Raw genomic sequence first — 12,893 nt, 5'->3', positions numbered from 1 at the left:
AATAATAATAATAATAATAATAATAATAATAATAATAATAATAATAATTAGCAGAATACCAAGAATGACAAATGCACTTATTGAGGTATAACTATGTTTTAGTAACTTTCCTTGCTGGTCATTTCTGATGTACAGGAGGGTCCACACATAACTTGAATCAAGTATCCCAAAGTGTTGGCTGCAGTTTCCCCCATCTCATTGAGACCAGAGGCAAAGCTTGGTGAGTTTAGTAAAAGATTGGTACATCCCTGGTGATCCAAGGTAAGTGTTTTACTGCTTCATATAGGGATGCAATAATTACCACTTTTCAAGAAACATTGTATCTTTCTGCAGATGATTCTAAGCAGGGAGCATATGTCACCTCCAAATATTCAACCTAGGATTCAAGTATGTCTATAATGTATTTCTTTTTATTTACTTAATGCGCTGCTTCAATGTAATTGAACTGGTTGTTGCATTCGCTCCTCCCTTTAAAGACATTTAAGGTAAATGCTTCTAACACCAAGAATTAGCCAGAAAGATCTAGTCTGTAGTGTGAACAACAAGGTAGGAAGCATGAGAGAACAGCCTACCTTCCTGAATATTCTTTTTGTTTTAATAACTAATGCTTATTAATTGCTTACTTACATTATTTTTCCTACTTTATAGATGAAGAAACTGAAGCCCCCAAGAAGTTGAATGACTTGTCCAAGCTCCCACAGCTTATAAGGGACAGAGCCAAGGTTCACACAGGGTAACTTGCCTCTTAAGCTTGAGTTTGTAAACTTTTCCCTGTCTTGCCTCCTTCGGTAATCAAACAAACCTCCTCTAGCCTCTTTTGTTTTATTTTCTTACTTGAGATTCTGCCTCTACTTCTTCAATGTACCCCATAGGAACAAATGAGTACATTCCTGCTAATGCGTCCCACCACTCTCCAATAAACATCTCATTCAGCTTCAACCTCCTATAAGTTACCCATGAATTGCCTGAGAACTTTATCTTCTTTATACATCTCCTTCATAAAGTTATTCCATCAAGGATCTTTTTTTTTTGTTGTCAGAGAGAAGGTTGCATAAACAATACATATTTCTTACTCTTCCAAGTTAATAACCAATTGTCATATGGACATAAGAGACAGGTAGGTGTAGATTTTAATTGGGTTGTTTGTCAATCACTGAGTTTTAAGAGTTATTTGAATATTTTGGATGCCAACTCTTTATCTAATTATGTATTTTGCAGTTATTTTATCTCTCCCAGTCTGTGGCTTGTCTTCTAATATTCTTAACAGTGTCTTTCACAGAGCAGAAATTTTTCATTTTAATGGAGTCCAACTTACTAGGTTTTTCTTTCATGGATTCTGCTTTCAGTGTTACGTTTTTAGTCATTGTCATACCTGGGATCACCTAGATTTTCTCTTACATTATCTTCTAGTTTTATAGGTTTGTGTTTCATATTTAGGTCTATGATCTATGTATGAGTTAATTTTTATGAAAGGCATAAGTTTTGTGTCTAGATTAATTTTTTGTATGTAGATGTCCAGTTGCTCCAGCACCATTTGTTGAAAAGATTAACTTCTCTCCACTGTATTGCCTTTGTTCCTTTATCAAAGATAAGGTGACTATATTTGTGTGTGTCTATTTCAGGACTCTCTTTTGTTCCATTGATCTATTTGTCCATTCTTTCACCAATACCACACTGTCTTGATTACTGTAGCTTTATAGTAAGTCTTGAAGTCAGGTAGTGTCAGTTCTCTGACTTTGTTCTTCTCCTTCAATATTACATTGGCTATTCTGAGGTTTTTTGTCTTTCCATATAAACTTTAAAACCACCAGTTTGTCAATATCCACAAAATAACTTGCTAGAATTTTGATTGGGATTACACTGAATCTCTAGATCAAGTTGAAAAGAACTGACATTTTGACAATATTGAGTCTTCTTATCCACATATATGGAATATCTCTCCATTTATTTAGATCTTCTTTGATTTCTTTTGATGAGAAGGTTTTCGTTTTCCTCTTATAGATCTTGTACACATTTTGTTAGACTTATCCCTAAGTTATGTTTGTTTGGGGATTTTTGGTGTTAATATAAACGCCATTGTGTTTTTTTATTTCAAATGTCAATTGTTCACTGGTGGCATATAGGGAAACAATTGACTTCTGTATCTACGAGAAGGTTTTAAAAATCAAATATATTACTGATTAAAGCTGGATTTCAGGATATTAACAGAATTGTGGTTTTTTAACACCATATAATGCATTTGACATTTTTCCCTACCCACTTTCAACACAGCTGAACAGCCACAGGCCTCTCCCAGACTACTGAAGGAAGATCACTGCAGAGAGAAACGGAGAATGTGCCCTGAGAACAGGCACCTTCACAAGGAGAGAGAAAAGCCCAGGAGAGGCAGAGCCTGTGTTACCAGCAAACAAATCACTCCTTCTCTCTTGGGCAGGGGCAACATCAGTGGCTGAGAGAGTCTAGGAAATTCTACTCAAGCAGAGTTGCCCATCAGGGAGATCTGAGACTGATGAAAGGGAATTCTCTCAAACATTCTCCACTAATCACTCCAACTTGAAAATACTTAAAACATTAAGATGGACAGTGAAAGTTAAAAGTGGTGTCAAAAACGTACTTTACTGCGTGCATGTGCTTATGTGTGTGTATATGCATGTATATCCCTTCCATCACATTCATCAAACTTCTGTAAAAGCAGTCCTATTAAAATATTGTCACCTAAGGCCTGGGCTTCCTACATACATGGTATGTCACCAGGAATTCTGTTTTTTGTTTTGTTTTTAAAATAATATACCATTTATAATAAATTATTAATCTAAAATGCGGAAAATAGGAAAGAAGCACAAAACAGCCACACATTATGTCATCAGAGTTCAGTATTTTCGTCTATGTGTATGTATATATGTATATGTATATAGACACACATATATACACACACACATATACATATATACACACACGTGTACATATATACATTTAAAAGGATTGCAGTCTACATATATTTTTATGATCTGATTTTTAATTAATATATCTTGAAAATTTTCTACCCATTAAATAGTCTTCTACAAGATTACTTTTAAGGTATGAGTAGTATTACATCATATGTAGATTTGTATGTATCATAATTTATCAAATCAAACCGTTATTGCTGACCTCTTAGATTATTTATAAGGTTTTCTCTAACATAAATGATTCTATAATGAACATTTGTGTTCACAAATCTTTGCACAATTGTCTAATTATGTCCTCAAGTTATAGCCCTGTGACTAAACTTCCTATGTGACTAGGTATGCACTTTTATTTAAGTGTTTTGAAGCATATTGTCAAACTATGCTCTTATCTGCAACTTTCAATAAATTGATTCTTCCAGTTTCTCAACTACTCACTGGTATTAAGTTGGTCATCTGTGAAAACTGTTTATAGTCATGTGGTTCATGTTTAGACCATGAACACATGGATTTGTTGAAATCACCCTGGAAGAATAAATGAATTAATGTAGATTCTAAAATTAGAAAGTAGCTGAGCTACAAAACTAACCTACCAAATATTGTGGTGGACACACTGTTGTACTTTTCTCCAAGTTTCTAAACTTCTCAGAGAAATTGAGACTGCTTCTTTGGATAAAATGCTCATATGGAGAGAAACTCCTTAAGCTCTGAAATACCTTTTTTACCTAGATCCTGATAGACAGCAAAATCTGTGGTATGACAAATGGCATCTGACATCCAGGAAGGAACATATCCTAAAAAATAAGTCCATATCTCTCATCCATCTCTAATTTCAAGGGACAGGCTTTCGTGCAAGATCTGTATCTGCCTCTGCCTTCCACAAACACCAAGTCTTAGTCTTCTGGCTCTATAATCAACTCGACTGAAACACAGCCACAACACGATTTGAGTTAAATTTTGTTCCCATAAAGAACTCTGACATGCTGCTTGTCTGAAAGTGATTTCTAAGGAGAAAAATATAGGTAAGTAAGCTATCAATCAAAGAAAATATATTTTCCTAGTTTTAAGAAGTGTGCTTAAAGAATTCATATTTTTGCATTTATATGTAATATCTATCAATGGATTTGAGCTATTTCCGGAGAATATTTATAATAGACATTAACTATTTAGGACCTTTCTTGTGAGGAGTTCAAAGCACAGTACTGTGTATTAGTCAGGGTTCTCCAGAGAGACAGAACAAGTAGGAGAGATAGGTAGATAGATGAGGGGATTTATTAGGGAATTTGGCTCACATGATTATGGAGGCTGAGAAGTCAGGCCTGCTGCAAGCTGGTGACACTGGGATGGTGACAGTGTGACTCAGTCCTAGTTCAAAAGCCTCAGAAGGGGGAACACAGATGATGTAATTCTTAGTTCAGTGGCAAAGGCCTGAGTGAGACATGGGGAGGGGTGGGCACTGGCATAGTCCTGGAATCCAAAGGCCAGAGAGCCTGGAGTTCTGATGTCCAAAAGCAGGAGAAGAGCATCCCAGCTTCAGGAGGGTGGAAGAGAAAGGAAATCTCTTTTCCTCTTCCTTATCTGTTCTATCTGGACCTTCATCCAAATGGATGGTGCCCATCCACATTGAGGGCAGATCTGCCTCACTCAGTTCACTGACTCACATGTCACTCTCCTCTGGAAACACCCTTGCAGACAGAGACGGAAGCAATTCTTTACAAACTCTTTGGGTATTTCAAAATACTCTTAAGTTGACAACTAAAATTAACCATCAGAAGTCCACCTCATGTCAACTTGGCACCCATATGCATTTCCTTAAACCATACTTGATCTCCAAACAAAGGTCACAGCAAGGTAATAGTTCCAACTGAAAATGCGCTAATCCCTCCCTCAAGTGAAGTCCTTGGGTGATGTTTGCTATTCTCTTGATAGTCCATAACTTAAATACTTTGATGTAAAATGAACAGTACTTAAATATTGTTATAAAGTCAATATGTCTTATGTTACATGATAAAGGAATAAGAGAAGAATGAAAACAAAGATATTTGCCTAATATATGTGTATACACACACACAAACATATTCTTAACCAAGTAGGGAAGAAATATTCACGAAATAGTTCTCCTTTCTGTAACTGGTCATGCCGTGATAGTTGATATTTATAACTACTTTCTGTAAACCATTCAATATGCTCTTTGCCTTTAGCAAGCACCCCAGCTGGTCATTGTTCTTTATTTGGCGTGGTAACTGAAACCTTCATTTCTGAAGGGTCTGGACCATTTGTAGTCCTCCCGGGATTGGGTTGCAATTTCCCATTGACCTTAATCACAGGGCATGGTAATACTAGGACACTTTCTAAGGGATCTCCTGTATTCCAGCCATACTCTTCCTTACATCCATTATGGAGTAGTAATTCCAGTTTCCTCTGGGAAGCCTGGCTCAGTCATCCCAGCCAACACTACAACTTCTTTATTAGTCTGTTGACTCAGAGGCATAAAGTGCCCAAAGAGGCTAGGTGGCAGTCTTAACTTCCAGTTCAGTGGAAACATTATTGTCCCTGATGGAAGTTTTCCTCCCTCTGACTAGCAGAGCATAAAGTTGTGGGAACAGGAAACAAAAATTTGGCTAGTCGGTCACTAGGGGAGATGGTGAGTGGTGCCACTTCCATTTCTATCCCTTGATTTCTGAACCTATGAAGCCTCACTGTGAAACAGTACCACATATTGAATGCTGATTCAGAACATATACAACCTTCCAGAGAACTTTGCCCAACCCTACAAAATATGGCAGTAGGTGACAATCTAGCTGGCATTGTAACTGCAACTTCAAAAGACTGTCACCCTGTTCTATCAAGTCAGCTGCTTCAGTATGACGGGGAACATGGTAAAACCAGTAAATGCCATGAGCATGAAGCCATTACTGTACTTCTTTGACTGTGAAGTGAGTTGCTTGGTCAGAAGCAATGCTGTGTGGGACACCACGATATTAGATAAGGCATTCTGTAAGTCTGTGGGTGCCAGCTTTGACAGAAGCATTGAATGCAGGAAAGGCAAATCCATATTCAGAGTAAGTTTCTATCCTAGTAAGGTGCTGTTCCTTCCATGATGTAAGCAGTACCGTGTAATCAATCTGCTGCCAGGTAGCTGGTTGGTCACCCCAGGGATCATATCAGTGGCTCAATGCTGGTCTTTGCTGCTGGCAGATTGAGCACTCAGAGGTGGCCCTAGCCAGATTGATCTTGGTGAGTAGAAGTCCATTTTGCTGAGTCCATATATAATTTCCATTCTTGCCTCTATGGTCTCTTTTTTTATGAGCCTATTGGGTGGCTGGGAAAAGAGTGACTAATATCCATAAAATGGGTCATCCTATTTACTTGATTATTAGAATCCTCCTCTGCTGAGATCATCCTTTGGTGAGCATTCATATGTAACACAAATACCTTCACATCTTTCACTGACTCAGGGAAGCCTATCCATACTTCTTTCCCAGATGTCTTTGTCATTAATTTTCCAATGAAGTCCCCGACCATCCAGCCAAACCTTTGGCTATAGCCTATAAGTTGGTATAAAATTGCACATATGGTCATTTCTCTTTCCAAGCAAAGGGTGCAACCCAGTGCACTGCCTGAAGTTCTGCTCATTGAGATTTCCCTTTATCACTGTCCTTCAGAGATGTTCCCCAAATGGGTTGTAGGACTACAACTGTCCACTTTCGGGTGTTGCCTGCATATTGTGCAGAACAATCTGTAAACCAGGCCCTAGTCTTCTTTGCCTCTGTAATCTTATCATAGAGTACTCCTTATGAAGTCGTAAGTGCAGGCTGGGAGAGAGAAGGCAGTGTAGAAGGAGTAGGAACCATGGACATTTGGGCCACTTCTTCACGTAACTTTCTTGTACCTTTAGGACCTGTTCAGGCCTGATCATGTATATACTACTTCCATTTGATGACAGAGTGCTGCTGTGCACACCCAACCTTATGGCTTGATGAGTCAGATAGCATGCAATTCATGACAGGCAGCTCAGATGGTGTGGTAACTTGGTGAATGATGGTCAAATGTTCAGTTTCTACTAAGGCCCAGTGGCAGGCCAAGAGCTGCCTGTCAAAAGGAGAGCAATTATCTGCAGATGATGGTAGGACTTTATTCCAAAATCCTAAGGACCTCTGCTATGATTCATCTATAGGGGCCTGCCAAAGCAGCCAAACAGCTTCCTTATCTGCCATTGACATCTAAAGTACCATTGGATCTGCTGGATTATATGATTCAAATGGCAGAGCAGCTTGCACAACAGCTTGGAGCTGTTGCAGAGCCTCCTCTTGTTCTGGGCCCCACTCAAAACTAGCAGATTTTTCAGTCACTCAGTAGATGCACTGGAATAACACACCCAAATGAGAAGTGTGCTGCTTCCAAAAATTCAAATAAGCCTACTAGGCATTGTACCTCTTTCTTGGATGCAGGAAAGACCAGATGCAACAACTTATTCTTCACCTTAGAAGGGATATCTTAATGTGCCCTACACCACTGGACCCTTAGAAATTTCACTGAGGCAGAAGAACCCCAAACTTTAGTTGTATTTATTTTCCATTCTCTGACATGCAAATGTCTTACTAATAAGTCTACATTTGTCACTACTTCACTACTCACTAGGTCCAATTAGCAGAGTGTAATCAATGTAATGGGCCAGTGTGATATCTTGTGGAAGGGAAAATGATCAAGATCCCTGCAAACTAAACTATGACATAGGCCTGGGGAGTTGATGTATCCCTGATGTAGGACAGTGAAGGTGTATTGCTGGCCTTGCCAACTGAAAGCAAACTGCCTTACAGACAGAAAGGGAGAAAAAGGCATTTGCCAAATCTATAACTGCATACCAAATACCAGGAGATGTGTTAATTTGTTCAAGCAATGAAACCACATCTTGTATAGCAGCTGTGATTGGAGTCACCACTTGGTTAAGCTAATAATTCACTGTTATTCTCCAGAATCCATATCTTCTGCACAGGCCAAATAGGAGAGTTAAATGAGGATGTGGAGGGAACCATCACCCTTGTATCTTTCAGGTCCTTGATGTTGGCACTAATCTCTGCATTTGTCTCCAGGGATATGGTATTGGTTTTAGTTTACCATTTTCTTAAGCAGAGATTGCTCTAAAGGCTTGTATTTGGTCTTTACCATTATAACAGCCCTCAGTACACAAGTTAAAGAATGAAAGCTGCTGAGTATGTCTACTGTAATTATACATCTGGAACTGGGGTGATGACCACTGCATGGGTTTTGGGTACCCACTGGAAGGCAGACTTGAGCTAAAACTGCATGGATGATGGGACCTCCAGAAGCCCCTACTCTGACTGGGTGGCTGCAATGATGTTTCAAGACTCTTGTTAGTTGAGAGTCGGGATCTAGTAACCCTGAAAGGTTTGATTATTTTCTTTCCTACAATGCAGTTACCCTGGTAAAAGGCAGTAAGTCCCTTTGGGGAAGAATGGAAGATAGGTTAACGGTAAATTCTCACTAGTGTACCAGGGTTCTTCCTAGAGGGGACCCAGCCTTCTCTTCATTCAAGAGGTTCTGGATCTGTAAACTGGCTCAGGTCTGGGAACTGATTGAGGGGCTGTGATTCCCTCTTTTTATGATTTGAATTCAACTCTTGTCCACTTGACCTGAAAGTTTTCTGCCAATACAGATCAAGTAAGAACTTAGTAGGTTTATTCTTTATTTCACTTCTAGGAACATCATGATTAACTAACCAGTACCACCTTCATTCAGCATATGAATCTACATGAGTCAGACTATTCTGAATGTTGCTTTGCTTCTGATGTCCATTATGGTACCTACGCCTGCCTTGTTATGGATGATTGAATGCTATCGCTTGTCCCCTGCCACCCTGGGATCCAATCATTACCATTGCATTTTTTGTTTTTTTTTCAATTGAATGACTGCAAATCACAGAACTCTTCAGGGATGTTGGGGCTCCCCTTACAAATCTATTTATCAGAATATTGGTGAAAGGTATGTGTGGGTGAGTAGATTTTAAGTGACAAATCCATTCTAGCATTCTAGTCTCCCTAAGCGTTTGCATCCCTTCCTCTATTGTAAACAGGGAGATGGGATGTTTAGGTCATCTCCTACTCCCTCACCGTGGGCTATCTTTTGATCCATGTTTTAGCCAACTAACCAAAGTGTTAGCACCTTTCCTAACTCCCTGAACTGCAACATTAAGTGCATAATCTCAGCTTAGTAGGCCCGTATTAATAAATTTGGTCTGATCCAACTTTATGTTCCTTCCACCATTATCCCACACCCTTAATATCTATTCCCATACATGTTCCCCAGATTTCTGCTTGTATAAATTAGAAAACTGAAGTAGTTCTTTTGTAGTGTAATGCACCTGCTGGTGGGCCACACTTTGTACCTCACTCTTAGGGGCCTACTGGGACTTGAATCTCTTTATAGATCTAGAGGCAAAGAGGGGTGATAGAGTTGAGTCCTGAGGAGCATCAGCATTGCCTTGCTTGACAACTGACTCAGAGGAGGACATTGCCATTTTCTCAGGCAAATACAGAGTTAATCCCCTCTGTCAGAGGTGGAAAGGCTGATCTCACTGTGGGTGGGAATGCGCTGCTGCTAGGAATGGAGAGGCCGCTTCTGTTGGCAAACAATGCTTATCAGAATTTAGGAGCTTAATGTCCCAGCCTCACCTGGATTTTCCCACACCATTACACTCTGACTTATGCAACCTCATTCTTTACAACCAATGCCCTCACTTTAACTGTGGACAACCTTCGAGACTGAGCATTCAACTTTTGTTGTAATTCAGCCAATTGCATGATGAGGGCTTGTGTTTGATCTTCAGCTATTTCAGCCCTGTGTCTACAGGAGAAAAGATTCTCCTTCAGGGCACACTTAGAAGCTCTTAGGCTATTTATGGTTTTCCACAGATGTTTGAAGGTATCATATACACAGTTACCAAGTTCCTTGCCTTTTATAAGTGGTTAATTAGGAGTATCAAATACAGTTGTTTTGTGTATCCCTATAAACAGTTTATACCATGAACTATCAGTGCTGTCTGTACTATTAGAAGAAGAGTTCTCAGCACTTTTAGGTCTAATCAGATTAGGCAGACAATTCTAGAAACATCCAAACCAATTAAGAAAACTTATCCTAAAAATTCTGTTCTTCCAGAACCATTCCTGGAACCAAGTCTCTGTCTTAGTCTGTTTTGTGCTGTTATAACAGAGTATCTGAGACTGGGTAATATATAAAGAACAGATATTTACTTCTTACAGTTCTATCTCCTAGAGTTCTAGGAGATAAGAGGGATGAATTCATCTTTTTATCAGGAACCGGCTCCCATGTTAACTAACCCACTGTCAAGATAACAACATGAATTCATTCAGGAAGGCAGACCATCTTAAAGGTCCCGCCTCTCAACACTGTTTTCTTGGGGTTTAAGTTTCCAACACATGAACTTAGAGAAACACATTCAAGCCATACACACACACACACACACACACACACACACACACACACAGAGAAACCATGCCCCTGGCCCTTAAAATTCATATTCTTCTCACATGAAAAATACATTCAATCCATCCAAATAGCCCCATGTTCATTTCATCCCAATAGCTCCCTGACCTCCTCTTGCTCTCACACTCTCTTGCCTTCTCACTTTCTTTCATGTGATCATGCAGCATTAAAGCCCCAGTTGTGGGGCCCTTGATCTTGGACTTTCCACCCTCTATAATTGTAAGAAATGAATCTCTATTCTTTATAAGTTACCCAGTCTCAGATATTTTGTTATAACAGCACAAACAGACTAAGACAGAGAATTGGTACCAGGAAGGTTCTAGAAGAACAGAATTTTTAGGATGAGTTTCCTTAATTGCTGTAGCGGTTTCTTAACTTGTTTTTATCACCAACTCAGAAGGGCAAAGTCCAGAGTCTCATCTGAATCAGACATGGGTGAGACATAAGGCATGATTCACTCAAATCAAATTGCTCTTCAGTTGTGAACCTGTGAAATTAACAAATTGTGTGCTTCTAAAAGACAACAGGTGGACAGACAGACATTCCCATTTCAAAAGGGAGAAACAGACCAAAAAATGAAGGAATAACTTCCCCAAGTAAGTCCAAAACCCAAAAGAGAACATTAAGTCTTAAAGTTGGAAAATATCTTCCTTTGACTCCATGTCCCTCATCCTGGGCATACTAGGGTGAAGTTGGGCTCCCAAAGCATCACGTAGCCCTGCCCCTATGGCTTTCCTGGGCTCAGTCCACTCAGTGACTCTGCTGGGTTGGAATCTCATACCTGCAGGTTTCCCAGGCTGAAGTTGCATGCTGGTGACTCTATAGTTCGGGGCTTCTGAGGTGGCCTTACCCCCATGGCTCCACTAGGCATTACCCTAGTGGGGACTCTCTGTCGAGGCTCCAACTCCACATTTTTACACTGCATTTCCAAGCTGCCCATGACATCCTTTGAAATCTAAGTGGAGGCTACGATGGCCTCACAGATCTTGAGTTTAACACACCTATAAAATTAGCACCACATGGACACCACCAAGGCTACTGTTTACATCTTTTGGAGTGGGAGCACAAGTTGCAGCTGGGCCCACTTAAGGTACAGCTGGGATTGCCAAGAAATTCTGTGCTGGGATGAGAGAAGCAGAGACTTGAAGCATTTCAGGGCAGCAAATACTGATATCCCACTGGCACCTCTCTGGAAACATTGCCCTCAAGATCCTGCTCTGGGCCAGTAATGAGAGGGGCAGACTTGAAGATCTCTGAAATGAATCTGGGGTCTTTCTCCTACTGTCTTGATGAATAGCACCTGACTTACTTGTATCCATGTTAATCCCTTTGTCCAACGGTTGTTTGGCCCTTGTTCTCCTAAAGACGCTTTCACTCTTTACATGTCCAGTCTGAGAACCCTGCCTGCTCTGCTCGCCTTTTAATTATTAATTTCTTTTTTTTATTATTATACGTTAAGTTCTAGGGTACATGTGCATAACGTGCAGGTTTGTTGCATATATATACTTGTGCCATGTTGGTGTGCTGCACCCATCAACTCATCAGCACCCATCAACTCGTCATTTACATCAGGTATAACTCCTAATACAATCCCTCGCCACCACCCATAATAGGCCCCGGTGTGTGATGTTCCCCTTCCCAAGTCCAAGTCATCTCATTGCTCAGTTCCCACCTATGAGTGAGAACATCTTTAAATAATTTCTCTCCTCTTACATCTTACTGTATGCAGTTAAAAGTAGCCAGGCAGCTCCTTCAATATTTTGCATAGACATTTATTCCACTAAATATCCTAGATAACTGCTCAATTCCACCTTTCATAATGCCCTAAGACATAGATACAATTCAGCCAAGTTCTTTGCAAATTTATAACACAGAAGGCCATTACTCTGGTTTCCAATAAGATATTTCTAATTTTGGTCAAGGTGTGTTGACATGTATTACTTGAATTTATTGCTGATGTATAACAACACTTTAACTCTCGAATAATATAGCTTTTGGTTGAGAAAACCAAAACTTCCCCTAAATTATGTCAAACTTGGGTCCCAAAGCCACTATTTTCATTCATATAATTTTTCAGAGGTCTTGAAATTCTAGTTAAGAGAATAAAAGAAAGTGCTCAGAGTACTTGATTATCTTGTTTCCTTTTTTTTTTTAAGAAATTACTTCTATGGTGTTATTGTGACTTTGTAGAAATGCAGGAACTATTATAATAAGGAAAGGATAAAATGTAAAGAGAATCACAATTAAAAACCTTACAGGGGCATACACTTAGTAACACACACACACACACACACACACAGATAATCCTAATTTCTGTCTAAGACCTCATCAGAATGGCCTTTACTGTTTATATTTCTGCCAACATTCTAATCACAACCACTTAAGTAATCCCTAAGATTTAGGTACGTCTTACAGCTCATCTTC

At 39.5% G+C, this 12,893-nt stretch overlaps 1 non-coding gene across 1 annotated transcript; it reads left to right on the top strand.

Moving 5' to 3' along the window:
• Positions 1-12,384: 12,384 nt before the first annotated feature.
• On the top strand, positions 12,385-12,467 carry LOC111537172. The gene has a single exon (XR_002729931.2). It is a non-coding gene; the product is annotated as a small nucleolar RNA SNORD45 (small nucleolar RNA).
• The last annotated feature ends 426 nt before the right edge of the window (positions 12,468-12,893 follow it).

Source organism: Piliocolobus tephrosceles, chromosome 1, assembly GCF_002776525.5.
Source record: "Piliocolobus tephrosceles isolate RC106 chromosome 1, ASM277652v3, whole genome shotgun sequence".
NCBI lineage: Eukaryota > Metazoa > Chordata > Mammalia > Primates > Cercopithecidae > Piliocolobus > Piliocolobus tephrosceles.
This window is presented reverse-complemented; position numbering and strand designations above follow the sequence as displayed.